The sequence below is a fragment of the Lichenostomus cassidix genome, chromosome Z, assembly GCF_008360975.1.
Source record: "Lichenostomus cassidix isolate B80296 chromosome Z, HeHo_3.0, whole genome shotgun sequence".
In the NCBI taxonomy this organism is placed as follows: Eukaryota; Metazoa; Chordata; class Aves; order Passeriformes; family Meliphagidae; genus Lichenostomus; species Lichenostomus cassidix.
Genome location: NC_139511.1, coordinates 7,408,450 through 7,434,829, shown reverse-complemented (window position 1 = coordinate 7,434,829; position 26,380 = coordinate 7,408,450). Strand labels below are relative to the sequence as shown.

Sequence of the window (26,380 nt, the reverse complement as noted above, 5' to 3'; positions counted from 1 at the left end):
GAAGGTCAAAATATTAAAATATAAACACTGATGAGTTTATTATTTATATATTCAGACACAGGGGGAGGGATTCACACAGTTGTGAATCACACAAGTTAGAAACTACCAGTGAATGTTTAATATATATTAAATACATGTGCTAAATTATACAGAATATTATATAACATATACTAAACACTCATGGGTGCTTTCTAACTTGTGGTGTGATTTGAGGTGAGATAGTCACTCACTTCTTCGATTCCAGAATCTCTCAGATGGGGATAAAAATATTTGTTGATATCAGTGGTCTAGCCTGAGGATGTCCTGGTATTTGAACAGCAGTCATTCAAGTGTATAGTGTTACAGTTTTTATCACTGAATTATAGATAGTGCTGTCAGTACTTCAGCAACTCAAACACCATTAGCCATGGACAGAAAATCTTACCTTAGTCACTGCAGAGCTGTACTTAAGAAATAGATGCAGGCCCATTTTCTCCTCTGTGATCAACACTGCCTCATCTAGGTCAGGGTCACCTGCAGAGACAAAGAAATTAAGTGTACCATGGATGCTGCAGTGTTAGTTGCTGCTCAACATGGCTCATCAGAAATCATGTAAGACTTCATCTCCTCCCCTCATAAATCTTGAAGAGTTTAATTTCTGCAATTTTTTAATACATGTATCTATGACAAGGTGTTTATTGATGTATATCCTGAAATGAAATAAGTCTGGTATACAGCAAAACATAACACTTCATTTGCAGACATAGCAATGCACTGTTTGGTCTGTCTGAAACCAACTATCTGGAGGACAACTGCATATCCAATTAGACAGTAACTATACATACATTAACAGAATTGCAGCACAGAAAGGTTCAAAAAACAATTGACTGTATTTGTTCTCATTTTATGAAAGATAACAACTTTAGGTCTGCAAGAAAACCTCCAGAGCCAAATAATTTTCTTCAAAAATATTCATTTCCTGCTGTCACAGAAGCAGAGGTACAAAGTTAATTTTGACTGAATTCTTTAATTCCAAAAACTTATCCAGACCATGGAGACAAGATAACAGACAAGAGTAAAGAACAACTCCTAATTCATGGAAAGAGAGTAAGAATTTACAAAGAAGAATACTCCTCTATTTCAGGCAAGCCTTATCTCTTTGCTCCAAGTACAGATGGGTTTTATTATGACAGAGACAAGAGCCAATAAAGCAAGTTCACAAACTTCTGTACAACACAAAACAATGCTGTTTACAACAGCAGTATGTAGATGTATTACTCCGGTATAAATGTATAAAAAACAATTTCAGGCATAAAAATTTAATCTTGCTTGAGAATTCAGTCACACCTATAAAACAAGTTAAAAAAGAGCAGGTAAAAAATGAGGAATAGCACATCGGACTGGCTGTGACCAGTCCAAGCCTTCTCCTCTCACAGGCACATGTGCATCTTCTTGGTTCTGCTGTGCTATTGAATCTAGACAAAGAAAGTATTGTACCCCACAGGCCCAGACTGCTCACCAGGACAGGACTCTTGACTGTAGAGTGGCATTGGTGAAGTGCTCAGGACTGGGGTCTCCTGGGGCTTTCATAATGTTAATAATGATTGTATGGACAAAGGCACTGATGACAACACACTCTGCAGAGGCAGAGCTGTGCTACCACCAAAAATACTGCACCAGATAAATTATCAAGCCTGGGTTGCCTGAGTTTTTTGCTTCCACAGGGGCATTAGCACTCATACATTTAGTTTATCTGACCTTCATTCACTATTTATGTGCAAGACATCAGTCAGCTTAAGCAATGCCCTGCTGTGCCCTGAGGTGAGCTAAGCATACTGATTCCTTAGATCTAATTCCAGAAATAAAACGATAAACACATGGAATATATAGAGAGAGGTGTAGGACTTGTGTAAATAGTTCAGGACTTAAAACCATGACTTGGCAAGCCATACAGCAGGTCATCTCAAGAACCCATAGGACACTGTGTTGTGCATATGCTGTGCTAAACACTCTGACTCATGGATATTGTCAATGTTCGATGACAGATGCCACAGTTTGAAAATTTATGATTCTTCTGCTAACAGCTACCAAGCAATAGTGGCAAAAAAGCAGTGTATCCAACTTCAGCAGCAGCACTTCACATCCAGAACTTTGATTTGACCTGGTAAGAATTTGGGGTGCTAACAGCTGTGGAACAGGACAGTCACTTACAAGATTTCTGATCGAAACTGCTGCATCTAGACCAGCTAAGCCTGAGTAAGAGCTCAGATAGCCATATTCCTACTGTTGGACCTATCTTAGAACAGTGCTGGGGCTGGTTTGCAAGCAAACATGTAAATATCCCCTTAAATTATCTCAAAGAAAGGTACACATAATAAAGAACACCTTTCCAACATCTGTGCTCCTGACTTTTGTTTCTTGTGCACTGAACAAAAACCTACAGTGTGGATTTGCTGTGGGATTATTGCTGGGATATAGACTGGAATCTGACCATTGAAACAAGCAAGCATTTAAAAAAAACCCAACCATACCAAAACCAAATCAAAACAACAGCAAAACCAAACACGACATCACCAAAACATAATTGCTTTTAGTCAATTTTTACTCAGTCACCAAAGCTGTGTAAAAATAGTAATTAGATACCTATACAGCAAGCACGAACACAGAATAAATATTTTTGTTTACGTATTCTGAGAGTCTCAACCATCAGTCAGAAAGATTATTAACATAGTAAAAATATCTCAGCATTTGGGTTTGTATTAATCCTGAAAGCCTCTGCTAAAAATATGTAGAGGGGTGAGGCAACTACAAGTTTGAACTAGATCACATCAAGTGACACCTGCTTTCTTTACAATCTGTATTTCACTCTTTTTTGCTCTCCATTCCATTTGATTTAAAACACATTTAATACAGGTTCCATCAATGACACATTCTCAAAGAACATCTCCCATGATATAGAAGGTCTCCACATGGATGAAAGTAATGAAAAAGTCATTTATTTCCAGTTTTGGTGAAATTCACAAAAACCTGTGTTGTGGCTATGCGGGTTTGTAAGAACAAATCATTTGAATTCTCCAGGCCCTGGACAGGTTATGTCTTGGTAGGCTTCCATTTAATCTTTCCAGATATTTGACAGAATTTTTATGACTTTCTGACAACAAAACTCAGTGCTGTTGCAAACTATTACTCCAATGCAACTCTGCTTCATCCTCCTCGATCTGCTCAGCCATCCTCCATCTGGTGTGGGTAGGGATTTAAAGACCACGTGCAGCTACTTCAGTAGGTGATCACTGCAGTTCACAAACTGGAACACGAGTTGAATTTTATATTGTTGCTGTGATGAGCCGAAGTGGCTTCACTGGTCATCATCCAGATGTTTGACATACAGATGGTGATCTCCAGGAGGTGAAAGCTAAAAAAAAGTGGGTGAGAATGTGCCTTAAGTACTTTAATACTTAAATACTTAAAGTGTGGGACTCACACTTGCTGCTCCAGCCCCCTATGAAGAACTCACCTATTCAATTATATTCCACTCCCACTTAGCATTAATACCTTCTCACATTTTTATTGTGGTAATAGCTGCAAGTTCCCCACACCCCTTTCTTAACGACTGTACTTGTCACCTATTGTCCTGCCTTCCCTACTCCACGTGGTCCTAGCCACGCCCCCAGTTTTCCCTATTGGTTCCTATACCCTAACCCCACGTGGCCCTGGCCACTCCCTCGGGTTTCCCCTATTGGTTCCTGTACTCCTAACTCTGCCCCTGTACCTCCCCTGTACCCAGAGGTCACTGGGCCTGTGTGCTGTCCCTGCCCCTCTCTGTTTCCCTATAAAACCCCTTACCCTCTCCCATCTTGCTGTCTATGCTCCACGTGTGTTTATGCTCCACATGTGGCTGTGCATGTGAGGCCTTCGCCCTCGAGGCACCTCTGCCTCGGGGAGGTCGTTGGCCTCTGCTGCACCATGCGAATAAACATCTTCCATGGACACAACGCACAGACCCTCCTCGCCTCCTTTATCATCGCCGGTTGTGGAAGCAGACGAACCAGAGTTAGCCTTATGGCTCCCTGGCTGGTGAGAGCACAGTGTCCAGCTCTGGGACAGAGGGTTTGGAGCACTGAGGTGCTGAACCGGGCTGGGTAGAGAAGCTCTAGGATAAAGTCTGCTGCAACATCCTCTAAACCGCAACACATTTTTATGCTTTTTTACCTTGCTAAAAATACCTTTGCTAGTTAAGATAATCATATTGCTTCAATAGTGAAGGCAGCTCCTTCCCATTTAAGTCTGGTCATGGTCCTAGCACACAGATTTTGAGTTTAGACCCCTCTGCTGTTATCCATACCTTACTCACCTTATTGTACTGCAGTGTAGTCTAAATGAGGTTTCCTCTTCCAGACTTGCAAAGGTGACAATGCATTTGATTTTCAATCACACCACTTCCTGAGAGTGTGTGGTCACTGATGCTCTTTGACCTTAATAAGTTGTCTGTTGGATTCTAGGTGACATTTAAACATAAGCTCTGATCTGAATAGTGTGAGAGCTGCCTGTTTAGAAAAATGCCTCTTTCCTCATGGGATAGTGTTAATGCATCTGCCAAAGGTGCTGGTCCACCTGGAACTCTGAAAAATAAAAAGTCAGTGATGGCAGACATTTCCTTCTATAGTCTAAGATCCAGGACAATTTCATCTTTCAACAATAACCTCCTGGGAATTTTTAGACCAGTGCAATGGGTATTGTTAGACACTGAATTAAATGTCATTGAACCTGGTTCAGACATCTCCCCTCACCAATGGCAAAGGAATCCTGTTGCTGTAAGTAAAAAGGGTTTTATTTGTTTTTGTTTGAAGTTTGAATGGATGCCAGGCACTTCAGTTAGAAAAACGGTGAGATGCTGATAGAGCAAGACAATAAAAATCAGATTTGCTTGGGCATAGAAAGAGGAACAAAATAAGGCTCAGTCCTAAACTAAAAGACTATGAGGAGGATATTATTTAATTTCTCTTCAACTCAAAAAAACCCAAATTTTCTGTGTTATTGCAAACAAACAAACAAACCAGAACAAACCAACTCAGCTCACTGCTTGCTCTATTTTCCTCGCTGGAATATCCTTAAAAGCTCCAAATGTTTCTAGTCACTTGGGCCAAAAGGAAGGCAATTATCTGTGCTAGGTCTTTCGGGAAGAAAGAGAATTTGTGTGGGTAGATCTATTCCCTGCCGTTCTACATTTGTCCGTGCTTCTGATGGGTGTATTATGGTTAATTAAGCTTTACATAATTTGTTATTTAAATAATTGTTAAATTATTTAATTCTCAAGTAATTGTAGGGTCTAGATCTGGAAAAGGGTGGAAAAAAGAAACAGCATAGTTACCCATGCAACATTTTTAGTTAGGTATTTTACTTTCTCCATTCTCTTTCTCTTTTTCTCCCCACCTCTCAGGAGATGGGTGGCATTCCATAACTTGACCCCAATTATACCTTTTCTTGAATTATCTGACTTTTCCATCTCTCTTACTATAATGAACACCTAATCATTACTTGGAAACAGCTGGAAGCTCTGTACAAAGGAAAAGTACGGAGGAAATTAACAAGACAGAATGTTTTATAGTCCATCCAAAAGACCAAAAGCTTTCTCTCTTCAACACACCTCCACATGAGACTGTTTTGTAAATTAATTCGGGGTCCAAATTCAAAGGAAAAATAAATCAAACATAATTAAAAGAACTTCACAGAAAAAGCTTGAAAGTTATTTTAGTTCTCTGCATTGTCCATTATTGACTCCTACCTGACCTGTTTGAAACCGAACAGCATTGTTTAAAAATAAATACAATTGTCATTATCAAAATTATCCTTTGATTCCTCTCCATCGATCTTATCTCCACACATGGTGGGATGGCCACCTGTTTAGTGTCAGCAAAAGAGCCTTTCCTTTCTTACACAAGGGGAGAGCCAAGGATATAATTACTATAGATGGTACACAGAACACAATTTTCATACACTTTCCAGCTTTCATTTTTCATTACCAGCTTTCTTCTCTGTATCTTACTCTCCTGGGTAATTTCATGGTTTCTGGATTTTAAGGGTGAAATTAAACTAGAATTCCATCACAGGTGTTGTTGACTGATAGAGAATGAAGGCTATTTTTAGAGCTAGCTAACAAATAAGAAGTTTAATTGTTTATCACTAATGTTCCTAGACTCAGATGTTGTGATAATCGCAATGGATGGTCTGAAGTGCAAACAGATGACAAGACATGAAATGTGACAATGATGTAGTTAAAGTTTTACTTCAATACATTCTATCTTCTCATAGGAAAAAAAAATTTAAACTTAAAATCTCAAAAATTATGTTTTTCTTCAAAGACATCCATTATTGATGGAATTAGGTTTTGTCCAAATTACCACTTAAATCACTTGCTCTTCACCACTAATACAAGAAAAAGACTTAAAAACCACAAAACCCACAGACAGTGAATAACACTTAGGGTTTTTTTATATATATGTCTGTCTCCTCATCTTGTTCCCATTTATCCTTTATTTAAGTGGAATCACTTAACTTGTCCCTGGATGTGGTCTGGTCCAAACTCTTACCCAAAGCAGGTCTCCAAGGAGCCTCCAAGCAGGATTAGGTTGCTCAGTGTCTGGCCAACAATGAGAAATCTCCAGGGATAAACATTAAACATTTTCATGGGCACCTGTGCCAGTGTTTAATCACCCCACAGTAAACAGTTTTTTGCTTTGTATCTACTTAGAATCTCTTTTGCTGCAAGTTGGGACTGCTGTCTTTTGTCCTTCAAGATAACACCCGTGGGAGCAGTGAAGTTTTATCTTGTAAACAGCCCCCATTTTGCAGCTGAAGGCTTAAGCCTTTTGAAAACTGAACCAAATAAACCCATCGCCCTCAGTCAGAATATGTCATGTGCTCAAAGCACCTACTGCTGACCTCACTTGAGTTTTGTAAAGACCTTTCCCGTACCTGAGTCCCAAAATGGGATACAGTACTCAGGTGTGGCCTCATAAGTGCACAAAATGAGGGCAGTAATCCCTGGTACATGAATTCCAGCTAATGAAGCCCATTTCTCATACACAATGTCCACCTTACTCACCATGCTGCTAGAACTTAGTATTTGACTCTACAGGCACACAGGCTCCAAGCAGGCCACAACTTTGTTTTTGCATACAGTGCAGTTGAAATAAAATCTATGGAATCACCCGTTTAAGAAGATCATTAAACAAATGTTAAATATAATACCTCTGCTGAGGTTGTCTGATGAGCAGAATAAATGTAGATATTCAAATCTAATATCATAAACGCTTAAGCCATGAAACATGGAAGTCTTATTATTTCAAAAGGTTCTTCTAACCTCAAGCCTCCAAACCCTCACAGTAGGCATAAAAAAATGGTTAGTTCCAAAATGGCATGGGGTTAGAAACTAAATCAAGCATTGGACTTTACACTAGTTTAATGATGATGTTTAGCTACTGTTACTCTGAAATACTCATTTACTCTGAACAAACACTAGTAAATAGGACACTGATTTTCACTAGCAGTTTGAAAGTGTAGTACACCATGGGACATTTCTTTTGGTCTGCTCAGGTAACTGTACATATGGCTCACTGTTGTAATTTCTTTTTATTAAAAGAAGAGTAGGAGTCCTCTTGAGTACTCCTATCTACACAAAATTGAAGTATTTATTTCAAGATATTTCATAAAGTTGTTCTCTTCTTGCACAAGTAAGTTCTACAAGTAACTAAGAAACAGTGGAGAACCAATTCTTCCTTTCTTCCTTACAAGTGAACTGGATTCTTTTTACTAAACAGAGCTTTTATATAGTCTGTTTAAAGGTGTTGTTGCTTGTCTTCTAAACAAGTAAAGTGCTTGGAGAAGATAATTTTCTTTAGCTCACTTTGCACTGCCTTATCTTAAGCATGAACTATTTGTCTTTTAAGCAAGGTCTCTCAAACACCAGGTTCTGAAAAAGGAAAATTATTTCTTTTGTTTTTGCTAGAGAGATTTCAAGATCTGAAATGCTGTCTGAATGAGACCTTTTTCAGACAATGTTTTTTCAAAGACTGTGTAGGCACAAACAGTGATTTTGACAAAGCTTATAATAATGGGGGATTGAACTAGTAGTTTCACAAATCACCTGCCAAAAGATCAGAGAGAATCAATAAGCAATTACTTGTATGATTCTGAAGTCAAGCCAGATCTTGCTGTGGTAAGAAAGCACAGCCACAAAATCAAGGATAGACAAGATTTTAACATAAGAAGGCAAGGTCAATTCCTGTTTATATCAACTGAAACTACACAATTATTTGTCACAATCTTGATGCAGGAACAAAGCGAACAAACAGCTGTTCATCTATGCAGATAAAGCCTGTATCATGAAAGGCACATCCAAGAGAGAAAAGACAGTCTTTGTCATTAACTTTTGTTTATCAGTCAGCATCTCCATTTCCATCTCTTGAAGTTTAACTCCAAGCCCGGTGCTGTTAGCACTCAACCACATGTCCAGCAATGTTGGTCAGGGTCATAGTGTCAAAAAATGTTAGAGACATACTTCATCAAGACAAAAAACATCACACTAAAACAACAAAATCACAAGGCTTTTGCCTAGCCTTGCCTATATATTAGTAAATTTGTACATAAAGTTGCCATTTTGCTACGAAAATCTTTTGACTCAGCTAAACTCATGAACACTGTAGAGGCAAAATATTTCTATAGGACCTGAGTCTTATTTCTGGAATACCTTATATAGGAATGGGAACTACTAAAACCAACCCATCTCCTGGGAGTTTGAATCTGCTGGCAAGGCAGTCAGGGTATTGGTGGGCAGAGCCACCCAGCTGTTTGTCAGCCACACTTCATCAGAGCAGCATTAATTTACACCACACTTACACCAGTGACTTGGTACACTCAATGTCAACATCAAGGACTAGCCCTAGGGAAAAAAAATTCAAAACTTAATGTAACAGCAGATGGGGGGGGGGGGGGAGGAGCAGTATGAGTAGGGGGGTAAGTGAGCACAAAGTCACATAAAAAGTCAGAACACAGAAGTGACTGCAGTGCCCTGTGGAGCAGATACAGGCATTTTCAACTCTCAGTTGTAACTTACCCATGCAACCTGACAATGAGAACAGTTCACTTTGAAGAAATTCACTTGGAGAATCTCAGCAGCCTAGATTAAAACTGTGAATTCACAGAGAAATTTAGTTTCCATGATTGTCAGTTCAGTATATTTAACACTTACTAACCATTAGGAAAAAAAAGTTAAAATTTTTAAATATAATAATAAGCAAATTACTATGGTCATCATGAAAACAGTCTACAAAACCAATCAGCCTGAATTATTCACATTTCATCAATTTACAGAAACTATGTGGCTGCATTTCAGCCTCAGTCTTTATAAAAACAGCCATTTGTACACCTACCTCTTCATAAACCAGAACAATTTTTACACCTACGTAAATATACTGTGAAAAATGTTTACAATGTTTAAATAGACTAGGGAAAAACCAAATCCTAACTTAATGACTGTTCCTCAATGTTCAATATTCTGCTCATGACAGAAATCTATTTCACTGCATAGATTCTCTTTGAAGCATTAAGGTCAAATATTGTCAGATTAATTGCTTCCAAATTAATCAATCAGCCTGGGAAAAAGTTCTCCAAGAAAGCCTACTACAGTATGCCCAAGCGACAAATTCAGTTCCTTTTGTTCTTATATTCAACAACTTTTATAATAAATGGGTGCACAGACAGGAATGTCTCCCAGAAGACAGTCTGTTAAATGAATATCCAAAAAGTAGAACTATTCCGATTAAAAACATGAAATTAAGAAAAAAAGGACTTTGTAAGGGAAGAGAAACATACCTGAGGCATTAGGAAAAGCATCACACCCAACCATGTGTTTTCAACATTTTTCAACCAAAACTAACAAACCTTTTCAATGTCACATATTAAATATGTGCAAGGAAGTACTCAGAAATTACATTAATAGGAATTGCTTGGCAACTTATTTCAAATAACAGAAAAATACAAGGAAGCTGTAAGTAATTCATACTTAATTAATAGCAAGAGAACATATTCATTGAATAAAGGATTTGAATAAAATTATTGTCTTGCATCTCCCAGTTCAAGTTTCCATGACAACTTTTCTTTACTCATGAATAGCAGGTTGGAAGTAGTACCAAAGTATGATTCAGATGTACTCTGCATTTTATTTGAGCTTATCAAGCAAGATCCCTAGTAAAGGAAAGAGAAAATACATGCTTATTACATTCATTTTACAAAATACCTGAGTGTGCACTACAAAAGACTCCACAACTGTGATGTGATGGGATTATTTCAATTTAAACTCCTGACTGCTAGCAATAGTGGCACATACTGAAAGCTTATGCTTACAAAACATTAAATTACCGTAAATGGGGCCAGTCAAATTTATTTCAAATATGAACAAGTTTTGCTTGCAACGAAAGTGTCTCCACATGTAGTATTTTTAATCATGAAATCTGCACAGGAACTAAAACTCCTGCATTCAGGTAACTTCCAGTATCGAAATGTCCAGCAGCAGAAAGAGCAACTTTCTCATGTGAGCAGACTGTTAAATGTAAAGGAAAAAAATTATGGTGAGGTGCCTTTCAATGACTGTGATGCCATCACATGGAAACTAGTTTAAATAGAAGTATGGTTTGGGGGTCTTTAGTATCTTCGTATTCAAAAATACCCCAACTTTTGAGGATGACAAGATTAAAATAAATTAAGCAAGGAATGCTACCACAAATAAACACGCTGGACTTCTTTTTCAGGATAAATTCTTCTTACACAAACTCCATTTTCTGGGTTCATCAATTTGAAAATGTCCTTAGAATTAATAGGGCAGGTTTAAAAGGCAGCATTTGCAATTATCACAAAAGTAGTATTCCGCTTTTCCCAAAGGATACATATCTTTTTCTATTACCTCAAGGAGCTCTGGAGACAGGTGCAGAGACACATGAGCTTGCTCAGCACAGCGTATTAACTCAGGCTCAGAGTCATGGTAATGAAGCAATATGATCTGCAGGCCAAAACTGCCCCAGTTCCAGGCAACTTTAAGTGTTGTCAGAGGATATGTATTCACTCTTTGTGTCTGTCCATAAAAATGGCACTCACAGCCAGTATTTCAGCTTCAGGTATTCATTCTGCTTGTTGCCAATTTTTGAAGCTCAGCATAAGCTTTAGAGCTGCCCACATATAAGCATCAGCTACATCAATTTCAAGGAACTGAGCCCTTCATTTGAGTTTACTGAGTTTACATTTGAAAAGACTGGCCGTGGTCACTGGTTTTCAGTCTGAGGACTCATGCTTTACTTCTAACTATGAAAAGCAGGCCTAGTCTCAACAGGTTAAGGCTAAGAATAAAAGGCATATCTACCAACATGCTTTTTAGAGGATCTGCAAGGTGAGGAACGCTGGCAGCTCTTCCCAGAAAAGTACTCGTTCACTACTGTGGAGCATTACTCCACATCTTTCACCACTTGTACTGAGGATTCTTATCCCACCAAGTGACTGAAAATACAGCTCACATGCAAGTATTTCTGCCCTCTCTTTGTCAGTAACATTTTTCTCTATGACTAAAGCCTTGTGCACAGCCCTGCTCCTTTGCTTTCTGTACCTGCGTAGCGAATCTGTTTTCTGTCACCTTGTGCTAATATTTACTCACAAAAGACTGTCACCAGGAGCTACTTCAATCTGTTGCAGAGAATGCTGATTTGAAGTATTTCAGAATGTTTGCCTGAAGAATTCATTTGACCATTGCCTTTCACTTGTGCAAGAATTCATTTTAAGTACACTTAACCAGCTTCTGTTATCTTTTGTCCTTCTCCAAAAGACGTTAAGATGTTAGAATCTAAGATAAAAAAGTAGGTTTATCGCATCACATTTGTACCACAGAAGGACTTTGCTTAATAATCTATACACAGCATTCCTCAAATGATGTTTAGAATGGCTGATTCACACACATGAGTCAAAGTCACAAGAGTAAGATGAAATCGCCATTCAGAGCTGTGTTGACTGATTTCAACAAAACAAAACAGTATGAAGAAAACATGGAGCACAGTTGAATCCTGAGTAGCCAGTTATATTTTAAAGGCAAACCCAATCGTCAGTTGTTCTTCTATCACATATACAGTTGTATTAATGGTAATTTCTGGGGAAGGAAAAGAAAAGTATTAGGAATGCTACTAAATATTACTAAAAACACCAAGGTCTTACATAATTCCTCATGTCATCCTACTTCTATACAGTACACATACTATATGTATAAAAATAAGGTTTGTGAACACTAAAATATGACAATGCTGTATAGCACCTGCAATTCTTTCCTCTCATAGTGTTTTTTCTTGTGTGTCATGTATTCAAATTACCATTCTAGAGAAATTGTAAAGCCATCAATAAATTATATAAGGTACCTTTTCTAAAAAAGCTACGTATTTGATGGGTTTAGTTTTTTTTAAATATTACCATAGTCAAATATACTAAACATTGATGTTTTAAGGCAACTCTTTGCTTAAATAATCCAAAGATTGAACAAATACTGGATTAAATTACATTAATAATGGCTCATGAATACAGTTTTATTTTGAGGAAAAAAACTCCTACATAACTAATTTTTAGAAAAGTGAAGGAAACATTTTCTTGTCATGCTCTGTTTTTCCTCTAATCATTTGTTGTGTTTAGAGGTTTCAAAATTCGGAATAAATGTCATAGGTGATCAATTAGTAAGAACTGCACATTAGCATGATCACAGTCGCTGGACAAATTGTAGGTGGTCAGACAGATTAGTAATCCTACATTCATATAAATATGTATGTAGGAGACATGGAACGCAGCATGAGCAAGTCTCCCTGTTTAGGTTTTACCTGAAAAACACCTCAATATTGCAGGACCATACAAGGCATGACAGGTCCAAAGAAAGAATGATATCCTCTTTTCCACAATGTAATGATCAATTTGTATTTTATGGAACTACACATCTATATTAAAAAAAATTTCCAAGGGTGTGCTTAGCAGTATTACAAATCCAGAGAATTACAAGGATACTTATATTCATTACTCATATATGTCACCTTTTACACCTAAACCTACTTCCTACAAGTGACCTTTTCTATCAAGACCTTAATGAGATAAACTCATGGTGCCTCTTTTCCGTTAAACAAAGGCTTGATTTTGGTGTCTTATCTGAACTGTAGCAAAAGAGTCAGCAAGCCTTGGCACCATTACTGTTTGGATATCCTGTCTGAACAGAGGCTGTCTTCAGCATGGAAGTGAAGAGTTTTGGCTCTGCACATCTTTAATTTTATTTTCTTCCACTCTGAATACAGTAAATCTTATATTAAAACAAAGCAACATAAAATCATTTCACAAGCTACTTTAAAATATATTCAAAGCTGTTGGTGTTTGCACAGAGATAAAAATCAAAAATTATAAACAATCTCAGTTTCAAGGATTCCACCACTTATGGGAAAAACTCCATTTCTCCCCCACATTATGAACCTGCCCAAATATATATATATATATATAAATATCAAGCCCTCCATATCATCTTCAGCATCTCCATCATCTGTTAGCATACATGACCAAGAAGGTACTTGTCTAGTAAAATTAATTTCATGGAGTTGTGTCTTCTTCTTAGATCACAGATCCACTTGTGAAGCTATGTGATACTTCACTTAAATCAAAACACACCATGATGGAATGACATTCCATAAAAGGGCACATGCAAAGACACAATTTTGTGATGCAAGAATATGGTTTGTTTTATGATTCACCACAGCAAATTTTTCTGAACTCCTCCCAGATTATTTCAGAGCAAGCAAAAAAGTACATCCAAATTTTCAATTCACTTGAACCCATACACATAAGTCCTTCTCATATAGGTATCCTGCATCTTATTATGCTATATATGAGCTTCTGTTTAGTATTACAAATCAAGATGATTTTCTATTCTGGTGTAGTATGTTACTGCCAAGAATGAGTCACCTTAATCACATGGAATTTTAAGTGGCTAGTCCTTGCTTTTTAAACTGAATAAATTAAGTTTTCTGCAATCTTGACCTGCTATGGCCCCTATTTGACATAACTTTTTATCTTTCTAGGTTCAGATAATTATAACAAACAAATACCTAGTTTTCAAGATGACTTAACATTTGTGCAAATCTGCAGCTTTTAATCTGAGTTCAGTGGAGTTATTCCATAGGCAGAGTGATGTTAGTTTAAAAATATTCCTTGACTAGAAACATAGTTTCTAGTCTTTCTCTGGGTTTTTTTTTAAGTTAGGCCTAAAAGCTATGCCTATAAAAGCTATCCCTCAAAAATTCCTTCAGTTATGGCTTCAATGTTATCTCAGATGCATTGTCCTACAAAAACAAAACTAAACAAGACAAAACAAACAAACACAACAACAACTAAGAGGCAGAGAGGAAAGATGCTCAAGAACTAATAAAATTATGTCCTGGCCCTATCTGCTTTCAAGTGCATTTTTCTGGAGAAGGTCAGAAAACAGTTTTTCTGCCTGCATTATGCAACCACTCTAGCTTAGTCACATAGCTTATACTGCTTATTGCATCTTTGGAAGCTACTTTATTCTCTACTTTAAAACCCTTATTTGAGTATTTAATTTTTCTTTCAGTAACAAACTTGTCTTATATCTAAGTGCTTTTCACTCCCAAGCAAACTGGAATCTGCTTTTCTTTCAATTTTTAAAAAGCTACGTAACAGCAATATAAAGGACGCAAAAGTGTGTGAACATGTTTTCAGTTTACCTTTAAAATTCAGAGTTAATGGTATGTCTCTTTATTTTCAAAACACTTACTTTCTTAGGCTCAGTTCTTGTATTTTTATGTATTTAACCTTAAGCATATAATTAATGGCACTGTTAGCCTGCAGGAATTCAGGTAATCGGATAACATTGTTTTCACTAGCTCTTCACTACAGATCAGGTTTTCAGAAAACAAGTCCTCAAAGTTGGAAATGAAATTTTTAAGGACTTTTTCACATCTAAGACAGCAGGGCTGTCTAGGGCTCCATTCTTTTCTGAAGTGGTCTTCTGATCACTACTGGAAATGAAGAGGTATATACTGGGATACATGCCAAAAAAGTCTAGACTTAAAAAGTGATTGCAATTTGGACCCTGCATGTGACTTGGTTTGTCTGTAGAGAATGAAAAAGGAGATAAGATTCAAAAATAGGACAGTCTTTCCATGAGCAATTTAGGATTTGGAAAAGCATCTCCAGCATGAGCATTAGGTTGTGCCAGACAACGTTTGGCTAGGCTTCAGCATCAATGCTTATCAATTAACAGGGCTCATACACACACACTCTGGTGCCTCCATTTCAAGGGCAAGTGAATTATCCAACACTCACTTTTGGGGCTGTGTGCAGTGGACAGTGACATCTGTACCCTGCTGTGTGAGTTTTCCTGGAGGTGACCAAGGCAGTGTTTCCAGGGATAACTGCAATTGCAGCAGTGAGGGACTCTGTTCAGTCTGTCCCACAAAAAGCCCCTCGTGCAGCTGTGTTCTGCACTGCACTCTGCTAAAGCTACATTACTGTTCATGACTGAGTGGCCCCAATTTAACAACAACTTGCAGGTGTCTGCTCGAGTGGAGGTCATACCTTCTTCTACGCATGCATGGAAGCAGAAAGCCAAGACTCAGACCCAACCTCCTATTGCCCTATAACACTAAAGAATGTTCGAGTTTGTTATGATTGAATACTATTAATTGTTCTGTTTTAATGTTCGATAATGTTCTCCATGTAGATCTGGCCAGGCCCATAAACCAGCAGTCCTGAGGAAAGATCTTATTTTAATTGCTCATTGGATCAATTTCTGTTTTGAAAATATTGATTTTCTCAGTATCTGAAAGTGTACTACAAGGTGTTCTGTGGGTAGCAGAACTAACAAGCAGGCTTCTTGGGGTTGTGTCCTTTGTTCTCAACCTTCAGACAACACCTTCACAAAGGCAAGAAATAGAACATACAGCTGCTGACATCCAGGTGCCAGCTGGTTAATGTGCTGCCAAACACATCTAACACCTGAGTAGTCTGTGTTATTTCTTTCAGTGACAGCTTTTGCTTATATAAAGTCAGTACCTTTCATTAGATCTGTAGGAGGAAAATTTCTTAAACAATTTTCGAAATCTGTAATACTGAATAATCTGCAAAATCTGTAATACTAACTAGGAGTGAAGAAAACATTCTACTATAGGCAGTGTAATATCCATTCTCTGTGTTAGCTATGCCTGTGTTCCAGCTGCTTAATCGCTCAAGCACCAGTTACCCATTGTGTGCTTCTGGATCGTAAACACTTCATGGAATACAGGACTACCAACCAGTGTTTACCACATATTAGTACACACAGATAGAAGTTTCAAGCCTTGCTGTCCCTATAATGTCTTCTTCACATAAACAGAGAAACAAAGATTTTTTGTTATCTCTGGACATTCTGTTTCCTTTTCATTAGAGAGAAAAACACAGCACATCACATTTGATAGTTTGGTTTTTTTGAAGTAACTGAGTCATAATAGACAATCTCCCTTACAGCCGTATGCCAAGGAAGTTCCCTATGATGAACTATACTGACAGGTTTCTGAGAATCAGACCATTACACATTTGAGAGGTATACAGATCTATTCTCCTGGCTACTTATGTTCCTGCCCATCTGTTGCAGTGGCAAGGCGCTAGCTTCTGGACAGACATGTCCATTTCAATAAAGCAAAAAAAAAAATTATTAAGAAAAAAAAGCTTCCAGGTGACGTAAAACTTCCAGCACTCTTACTTCCACAAGGAATCCCTCCTCAGTTGCAGCAACACCATATGCTCCTCTCACATCACTCCTAGTGACACGTGTGCCAAACTCTGGTGGTAGGAGGAAAGGTGACCATGAGTTCACAATTGGCAGGATGACAGACTGAGTACAGCAGGGGGAACCTGAGAAGTGCACTAAGGCAACATGTGGTGTTCAAACAAAGAAGCACAACTGGTATCCGTGGCTGGTAAAAGCATTCATTACCTCAAGTGTGTCAGCTGTAACTAAGACACTCCGATTTGTCTTCCCTGCCTCCATATTAAAACAAAACCCCTTTTTTTTTTTTTTTTTTTTACTGATGTACTGAGGTCTATTAGACAGGTGTTTTGGGCATTCTGCATTTATGATTCTTCTGGAACATTCATATCAGTATGTTCACATTAAAATGAAGTCATTTCTGACAAGCCCAAGTTTAGCATGGGATTTGAAAGGCAAGCTGAGTTAATTCCTGTTTGTATATGATCGTGAGAACATTCAGCAGGAACAGGGAAACCCATTGTTTTCAAAGGACATACAAAAGTTGGCAACTTCGTGAAGAATATACAAAAAGAAGACTCAGTGTATTCCTTTTAGATGAGTGAACTCTGAGGTTAACAGGAGGAAAAGTTGGTTGTTTATCCTATCCTCCTGAATCTAGTGAGCAGATCTGTTGAGAAACAAAAGCCTTTCCTGTAGTCACTTCTGGACACAGAGCAGAGTTTTTAAATTCTAAGGAAAAGAAATTTTAGACTAAATAGTATCTCGTTACCAGTCTAAAGGAAAACTTCCAGAGTAGCTGCATGTATTCTGGATTTTAACTAGCTGGAATGGTCAACACTAGGGAATTACATGTTGAATTTTGAAATCTGCATTTATTCCAGACATTTAAATGACAAATTCGAATGAGACCAGGTAAAAGCAGAGTCTTCCATTTAGAAGTCTGAGGGTAACAGCAAATATGCATTGGTAAGCAAAGCCAGCACTACCCAGCAATAAACAGACGAACACAGTGAAATAGTGACATCTATGTTTGAAAACTGTTTTCAAATGGATATCAGTGTGTTCTGAAAGGCTTCCAACCTCATGTTCATATTGAGTCATATGCACAGGTGTATTGCAGTGTAGAACCAGGATTTGGCTGCTCTGAGATCAGACCAAGCTTCACAATCTCGAGTGTACTAAAGCGATGCCACATTGCCTTGGCTTTCAAGTCTATGTCTCTCTACCCTGCAAAGTGCAAGTTGAATAGTTCAGAACGAGCATCAGGAAAAAAACCCAGTATTTTTAGCAAGTGCTACCTATAAGGGTCAATAGAAAGCCTGCCACAAAAGTGTTACTCTTCCCTTTCCAGAGTCTGGCATTGCATTTACCCCAGCAAGAAGGCATGTCTGCAAGGAGGAATGGGTATGTGAGGTATCCAATTCCTCAGCTGGCTCAGCCTGGTCTGCAACCAATGTGCATGCCTGCAATTGCAGCTGGGTATCTCCCCAGTGGACCCTGAACACAAAAGTCTAGCAACTGTTCTAGACTAAGGTAAAGCCAATAGCTCCTGCGAAGAAGTGAAAACTTGTATCGCATTTTCATGGTGAATAAAGCTGTGGAGGTTTTCTTATGCATGGGAAAAGAACTGAAAACCTATTTGTGTTGCAGTACAAATGAATACTACAGTGTCTAATTTATCATTTATAATTCATCACTCATAATTGCTCATAGTGAATGGGACAAATATGGTAGATTGATACTGACATTTTTCATATTTCAGCCTGAAGGATCTTCTACTCTGCAATTTCCTAATTAAAGAGGATGTGTGCAATCATAGAATGAAAGAAAAGTTCTGATTATCTTAGCCTATGTCAAGCCAACACGTTTTCCACTGAAACTACGATGTGGAGGGTTAATGAGCAGCATTGGTGTAAAATAATGTTAATTCTGCATATCACCACCAGCAGATAGCAGTATTTCTCAACTATGAGCACAGTCTCACAACTGAATATTTAATTCACTGAATCACACTGTGCTGTCATTTCAAAAGAAAAATCTCCTGAATGTTACATACGACTCAGAAAGAATATATTAAAATACACTGAACCACGCAGAAGATCAATGGTCATAAAATAATGCTATAGGGGTGCATGGCACAAGAAGGGGAGGGAGAAAGAAAGAAGAAAAGTGTACAGATTGAAGCAATTTCCAGTTCTGTGGTCTGTTTGCAGCAAGCCAAGGCAATTTTTTGAGCCTGAAGTTTCCTTCCAGATGCCCTCTTTCCTGAGGGCTCTGTGGAAGCAAGTCACAAGGTGCACAAATTGTCACGTCATCTTTGCCTTGCACCTAGCTGCCTCCTTTCAAAGGATCCCTCAAGATTTGTCATTGATTATTCCATGTTTCTAGAAAGCATCAGGTGTACCATATAAGCAGAAGAGAACTATACTATATGCATAAATGCTTTTCTGGTTAGGGGATAAGTAGGGCCCACTGCCACCAACAGTAAAACAACACTGCTCACTGACTAGAAAAGCTGGTCGTCAGGCAAACATAGGTATGTGTTGAAATATTCTGGATTTAAAAGGGCACCACTTCTTTCTCATTAATCCAAATTAGGTAATTCCTAAGCACATCAGGACTAGGAACTTCTAGCAGGGAGAGAGAACAGAAATGTCAGAATATTACAGAAAAGGCCACATGACAGGAGTCAGTTGTTACCTTTTTTGGAGGTGGCCATTTTTAAACCCTTCTCTCACCAGAAACTTTGTGCATTTGTCAGCACATCTCTCTCCTTCCAGTTCTCCTGCTTCCCAGTGACCCAGAGACATGGTGATTTTTAGGACATGTCATTTCTATACAGACAACAGCTCTTACAGTAATGATATGCCAGCATCCTTTTCAGAGTGAGAAATGCACTCTGCACAATGCAACACAGTGCAGAGGGAATTTTTACAACTTCTTAAACCTATACAGAACCAAAAGCCAGAACAGTATGCATCACTCTGCAACACTGCCATGGGCTCCATTCTTACAAAGCCAGAGGAGCTGCAGTTATGGAACATATTTACCAAGAAAATGTATTGGTAATTTGAGTACCCAAATGACATCTCCTGGTTATCTGGACAAGAATAAACAAGCCCTTTTCTGTGCAACAAATGTTGCTGGATGTCTTCCACTTGTTTCCACTAGAAATTAAAGAACCGGGAACAAGTAGAGAGCCTGGGACCTATCCAAGGGACTCTGGAAAGAGAACACACCCTGAAGAAAAGCAAGGATACTGTAATCTTTCTCACTATTGTTCTGCCCATTTCCACAGGACTAAAAGAGCTTTGTTCCAAGAAAACTGAAAAAATTAGTCAAACAAAACCTAGTAACCATGTTCAAATGTGCCCAGTGTCAAATTAACTGAACATGCAAAGTGCCATAATAAGATTGAACTTCTGTGGAAAGAAGGAAATTACTTTCACAACCCCGCCTAAAAAAGCACTACCACTACTACATGGTGGCAATTTAGAGAAACAAACAGTTACCATTTTCAGTCATGCCCACCTTGACTGAGCTTCTCAACAACAAATAAACAGTACAAAGCCTCAACAATGGATGGTAAGAATAAGGAGGTGTATTTTTACATTAACAAATGTTTTGAAAATAAAAACTATTTCTGGAATATTTGAAGGTATCAGGAATTAACTTTTCTAAAACAAGTGTAGTGTATATACCATACACAGTGCAAGACAGTGCCAATATACACACAAAAACATCTTGCTCTGAAAAGAATCAGTCCACCTACTCAAAAATTAACAATCTTTTGGCTTCACAAAGGACAAAATCTCAGAATCAGGATCTGGGACAGGTTCATCTCCTGTCCCAACAGAGCAGCTGAGCAGCTCATATCAGACTGCAGAGCAGAACTGTGGACTCTACACCACAGTGTCACTTTCCTGCATAATTTTCAAGTTTTCTTCTTAATTCAAGAGTAAATAGATATATGCTGCTGGGCAGATCTCTGCACCAACCAATTCCCATATTGCCTTTCCTGGCTTTTTCAATAACTTAGAGAAATATTTATATGATAATGGAAACATGTTATCCTAAAAGTATATTTAAGGGAGCACTCTGTTATTTGTCATGCATGCCCAGATTCACACATTAGTAAATGAGTCCTCTTTTGGGGATGCTCAGAGTGCATCTGGTTTAGTAACTGATTTGCCTGAGCCTGAGTACTTATTTCTACCAAATATTTGTCCTAGAAGTATCACAAAATAGAGTCAATCAGTGGATTCATATCACAGGGGGAAAAGACATGTGCTCAAAATATTTTTTCTGCCCAGGATAACCTAGCCTATTGTCTTGTTGGTAGTGATAAAAATCACAGAACAGGAAAGAAAAGCCCTTCACTCTCGGAAACCAGCTCCAAATGCAAAGCCAGAAACCTGTGATACAGAGTAGCTACAAAAATTTCTGAACAGAACAAATTCTTGCACATTTAACAGAATTCTTAGTGTTCCAGTATTTCAGTGGATTTTATAATTAAACATATTTAGCTAGTGAGGCTACCAACAGAAGCTGAGAAGACCATCGAAATGGCCTGTACAAATCATCTGAATAGGCAAGTAGAGTGGCAAACAAATTCAGTAACAACAAAGAGAAAGTAAAGAAGAAAAATATTTACACTAGGAGTCCTAAAATGTTTCCAATTAATATTATAACTTTTGAAGGAACCTGACATGTCCTTGTAGTCCAGTGAAGACCTTTATTGGATGAACAAGTGCTGTTAGAAAAGGAAGGTAAGGAGCCATTGAGACAAGAGCTTAATAAGATTAGGCCATTCTTTGGCTCTGGGGAATATCTGAAAAGCTGCTAATTGATGTTAACCCTCTTTAAAAGACACAGCCATCTTGATGCTTCTGGAGGTTTGTCAGCCTCTAACTGTCTCACCATCTACAGGTGACTTCACATTGACTTATTGCCAGCTTCATACCTTTTCCCTAATTCAGCTGGTACTGACAAAAGACACGCTGTAGACAGATCGCTGCTACACTCGAGTAACACCTATAACCCCAACAACTCGCAGAAACTTGGCATTACTGCCCTGGCCCTATTCCTCGCCGTTCTTGGCATTACACTGACCTCTGGTGGATTGCAGGAAAACAAGACGCAAGAAATGAAGCGGATGAAAAGCCAAGGAAATCACACCCTGCAATTTCGGCGGGAGCTCAGAGAGGGCACGCAGAAAGCCTGACATTGAAAGTGCCTCAAGATAGCAGGGGAGGAGTAGTGTCACAGCAATGCCTCACTGCTCCCAATTCACTTTAGATGTATTTCAGCTTTTACACACGATTTTCCCTCGAGACACTCTTATCATCTCGTGTTAGGATTTCCTTTAACACCACTAATACATTGTATACACAGCAGCCCCTTAACCTTTATGAAGAAAAGGAAGCAAAGAATAGGCGGATCTACAAGCTTTCTGTGCAACATACATCTAAAATCAAAGTGCGTATGTTAAACTTTTCTTGACTCGTCTCAGGCTATATTTAACTATTTATTTTATTATCTTCTGTTGCACATTTTAATGTGCCTGGAGGTAAATCACTTGCTTTTAGGAGTCTGACCGTTTCAGTGACCAGTATTGTGGCACGCTGCCACAAATACTAGCACCGACAAAACTCATAGAGTAGTTAATTGATGTTGAGAACAGAAATGAGGCCACAAGCCAGGAAAGGCAGGAACTGGTTTTCTTGCTGAAGAAAGCACAACAGGTAATTTTAGCCTTACAAGTTAGTGTTGGAATTCACTCAGGAAAATTAAGGACACACCCAGACAAAATGGAACAAAACAAGATGTTTATTGCAGATTCAGATTTTGACTGCTTATTAGCATTCACAGGAAATCAATGACTACTGAAAAGGATGAGGAGCCAGAACTGTGCTTACTGCACTTGCAAAGTGAGAATGAATATTGAACTTCATTCTCCCTTGCACATAGTGGTAAATTTATAAAAAAACTAACTTAATTTGACATATTTCCTGAGGAGCAGTGGTGTGGGGAGCCCTCTTCTGAGTATGTCAATTGTCAGCTGTTGAATTACACTTTGAAAATGGGAAGTAAGAGTGAATAATCATTGCTGATATGCAGTACTTTTTAGAACTAAATTCAATGCCATTTAAAGCTTTAATAGTTTCTTTCAGTACTAACCTGTCAGAAATACTCTCAGGTCTGACAAAATACACCAGTGGTAAGAAAAGACCTTTTGTACATGCTCAGGAAGTGCTCAAGAATATTTTAACAAAAAGGGAAAATCTCAGCTTACGTAGCTGGTAATAGCAGACTCACTTCCGTGCTGGGTTGTAAGCAGCTCAGTGGAGCTTGAAAACACAAATCCTGTCCACGTGTACTTAGAGACAGAGGTACCTTGCTGCTGGAAGCCTGCAGTGCCACCTACAAGCTGGTTTAATAGACTGAAAGGAAAATTATGGAGAAGAATGTATACACCAGTGAGTGTAGACATTATCACTGCTCCCTCCCATGCTTTCTCCTTTTGGCAGGATGACAAGTAGTGCACACAGCACTTTCAGCCAGCCAGACGATGATTTTTCAGAAAACCTTCAAGAACTTAATATTCTCTAGCCCTTCGACAAATTAGGCTTAAAAAATATCGCCTACTGACACTAAGCAAAGTAATTCCAGTGATTAAATCATGGATCACATGTTTAGGGAGCAAAACAGAAAGTAGTATCTCACCATTAACTTCAAAGACAAAAAGGCTGAGTGTCTTATGTCTTTCACTAGGTTGGTTCAGCTTTTCCTTCTTAATCACTGTAGGGTCAAAGTTCTCTTGTGCCTTGTGGCTAAGTTGACAAACTGGAATACATCAACCGCTGCATGCTGCTAGGCAGTGGTTCAGCTCAGATTCCCCATAAGTGGCCACAAAACTACAACATGGCTTTGTATCAGAGTAGCTAATTCACTGCTGCTAACCATGCAAATGTGCAATAAATAATCTGAACAACAGGACCAACTGCTGGGACAGAAGTGTCCTGATGTGGCAAAGCAGGACTCACACTTTAACCTTCTGTTAAATCTCCCACATATTTAAATGTGGTCTCTGTTTCCACCTCAAGAGGTTATTCTTATCCACTAGATAATTAAGAATTATTGTTAGTTATGCCTTCAGTTTAGCATGTCCTGAATGTCCCTTTTGTGGGGACATTTATAAAAAATAAAATTATTGCATATTCAGAGATTAGGAATTCAGATTCACTGTGATCATCTAGAAGAGAGGTGACATGAAGTCCTTCCATTTTTAATTATGTTGCCACTTTTAGAAAAATCCTAACCCTTATTGGACTAAATGAATCAGTTTGAAAAAGAAAATAAATCCAGCTGTGCAGTATCATCTCCTATCCTTTGTAAATTATTCCACTGATTATTTTACTGTCTTGAAAGTTGTCCAGTAAGGACTGAAACACAGGATGTGTGACCAATGTCCCTAACCTATGTTTATTATCTGAAAAGCTTTGATCACTGCTTTTTCATGGTATATGATTACTTCAGCAAGTTTACAGATGACACTAAACTGAAAGGCTTGAGGGAAGGGATTCTATTCAGAGAGACCTCAACAGGCTTGAGGGGTGGGTTCATACAACTTGGTGTTGCTCAGCCTGGGGCAGAGAAGGCTCCAGGGAGACGTTTTAGCAGCCTTTCAACACTTTAAGGGGGCTTATAAGAAAGATATAGACAGGCTTTTTACCAGGGCCTGTAGTGACAGAACGATGAACAACGATTTGAAACAGAAAGAGAAGATATTTTGATTGGACATAAAGAAGGAATTCTTTACTCTGGAGATGGAGAGACCCTGAGTCAGAGGTTGCACAGAGAGGCTGTGGATGCCCCCATTACTGGAAGTCTTCTAGGGCAGGTTGGATGGGGAGGCTTTGTGCAGCCTGATCAGGTGAACCATGCCCTTGCCCATGGCATGGGGTTTGCACTAGCAGGTCCCTTCCAAACCTGACCATTCTGTGACTGTGACTCAGTAACAACTTCTGGGGACACCTGAAGTGACCACACTTTTCATATAGTCAATTAGTATTCTGTAGATAGAATGTTTTCTCAATTTAGCTATGTCACAGACATCTAAAGTTTTTTGTTCACCACACTGTTCACTTGAATCATCAAAATCTGGACTAGTTACATTTGACTTGAAGTTCTGTCCAGGCAGCTGTCCCTGAGCTAAAAATCGACACTCAACTGTATCAGCAACACAGATTAACAGATCTCCATTGATTTAATAGCTTGACTGTCAGCCACAATCTCATCAGTCTCCCTCCAAGACCACTACTTGTGAATTATAAGTATCATTTTAGTCAAAGTGCTGACCTCTATGCATGCATAAGTTCAGCTTGAGGCAATGCCTAAGACAATCTTCTTCATGGGGAAAGCAGAATTCCCAATGACAAGCCAAAGTTACTGCAGGTGAAATCTGCTTAAAATTAATGTTTTAGTTTTTGCTATGAACAGAGCACTAATATACTCTGTCTGTTTTAGAGATGTCTAAGCATAATGACAATAAAACTAATTTCTGTAAAGCAAATGAATGCTGCACCCCTAAAAGTACACAGACTTCTCATGAAGCTCTAAGTGGTGACACCTGCTTGCCCTTTAACTCTTATTTATCTTCAGTGCTTCTAACTGCCTAGGTTTCAATGAATCATGCCTCTTCACTTTGGCACTAGGCATCCTTTTCATGACCTCCTGTAATTTAGCAAAGACATCACACAACAGGCTGTCCTTGTAGAACTCTGCCTTTTGGACCTAAGTGCTCTAATATTCCCAGGTTAGGAGGAGCCAGAAGTAAGCAGGCCACAGAGCTGCAAGAAGCAGAGGAGGCAGGTAGGAGAGCTGTACAGGCTTCTCTACAGCTGGCACCAGCCTCATCCTGCTCTTCCCTAGACACGGTGCCAGTTTATGCTCCTGGAGTGCCTCCCTGCTCGAGTTCCGCCTTCTCACAGCATTTCAAATATGTGAAAGCTGCCACTTGCAGGGTCAGGAAACGTGGAATCTGTGCACTCAGAGCTGAGCTTCTGCCAGCGTTCAAGCCTTGAATATCGCGGAGTACCGCGACTCCGCAGTGTGAACTGAGGCTGGTTCCTCTCCCTGTGCTGCCGGTAGGAGCAAACAGGACACTCCTGGGATCGATGGAGCCTATTCTGGCTCTCCAAATAGGGACTGGTTTAGAAAGGAGACATTGCATATTCTGCGAGGTTACCACAAATCAAGCACACCAAAGGGACAAAGGTTACGGTTTTTAGGTAGCAAAACTTACATAAAGCGCCCTAACGCATATACTCCGCCCACATAACGCGTATTTATTTCTGTGATGCAATCTTCCGCAGTTCTTGAAACACAGCTCTTTTCTTTACTGGTAGCTTCTACTGTGTAAGTTGTCTGACCGCACCGGTTGTGTTTACAAACGACGAGGGGAATTCAGCCTGGGGACAGACACCTCAACCTGCAGGCACCGCCATCACGAGCGAGCGGTACACGAGATTAGGGTGTTTACGTGCAGTCACCTCACCTCGATGTGCCCACGAAAGG

The 26,380-nt window shown here is 38.9% G+C and overlaps 1 long non-coding RNA gene across 1 annotated transcript; it reads right to left on the bottom strand.

Annotated features, from left to right (window-relative positions):
* Positions 1–986: 986 nt before the first annotated feature.
* Positions 987–26,255, bottom strand: LOC146424347 (uncharacterized). Its single transcript, XR_014847058.1, has 4 exons — positions 26,109–26,255; positions 9,092–9,165; positions 4,331–4,598; positions 987–3,391 (listed from the first exon to the last, which is right to left on the bottom strand). It is a non-coding gene; the product is annotated as an uncharacterized LOC146424347 (long non-coding RNA).
* Positions 26,256–26,380: the final 125 nt, after the last annotated feature.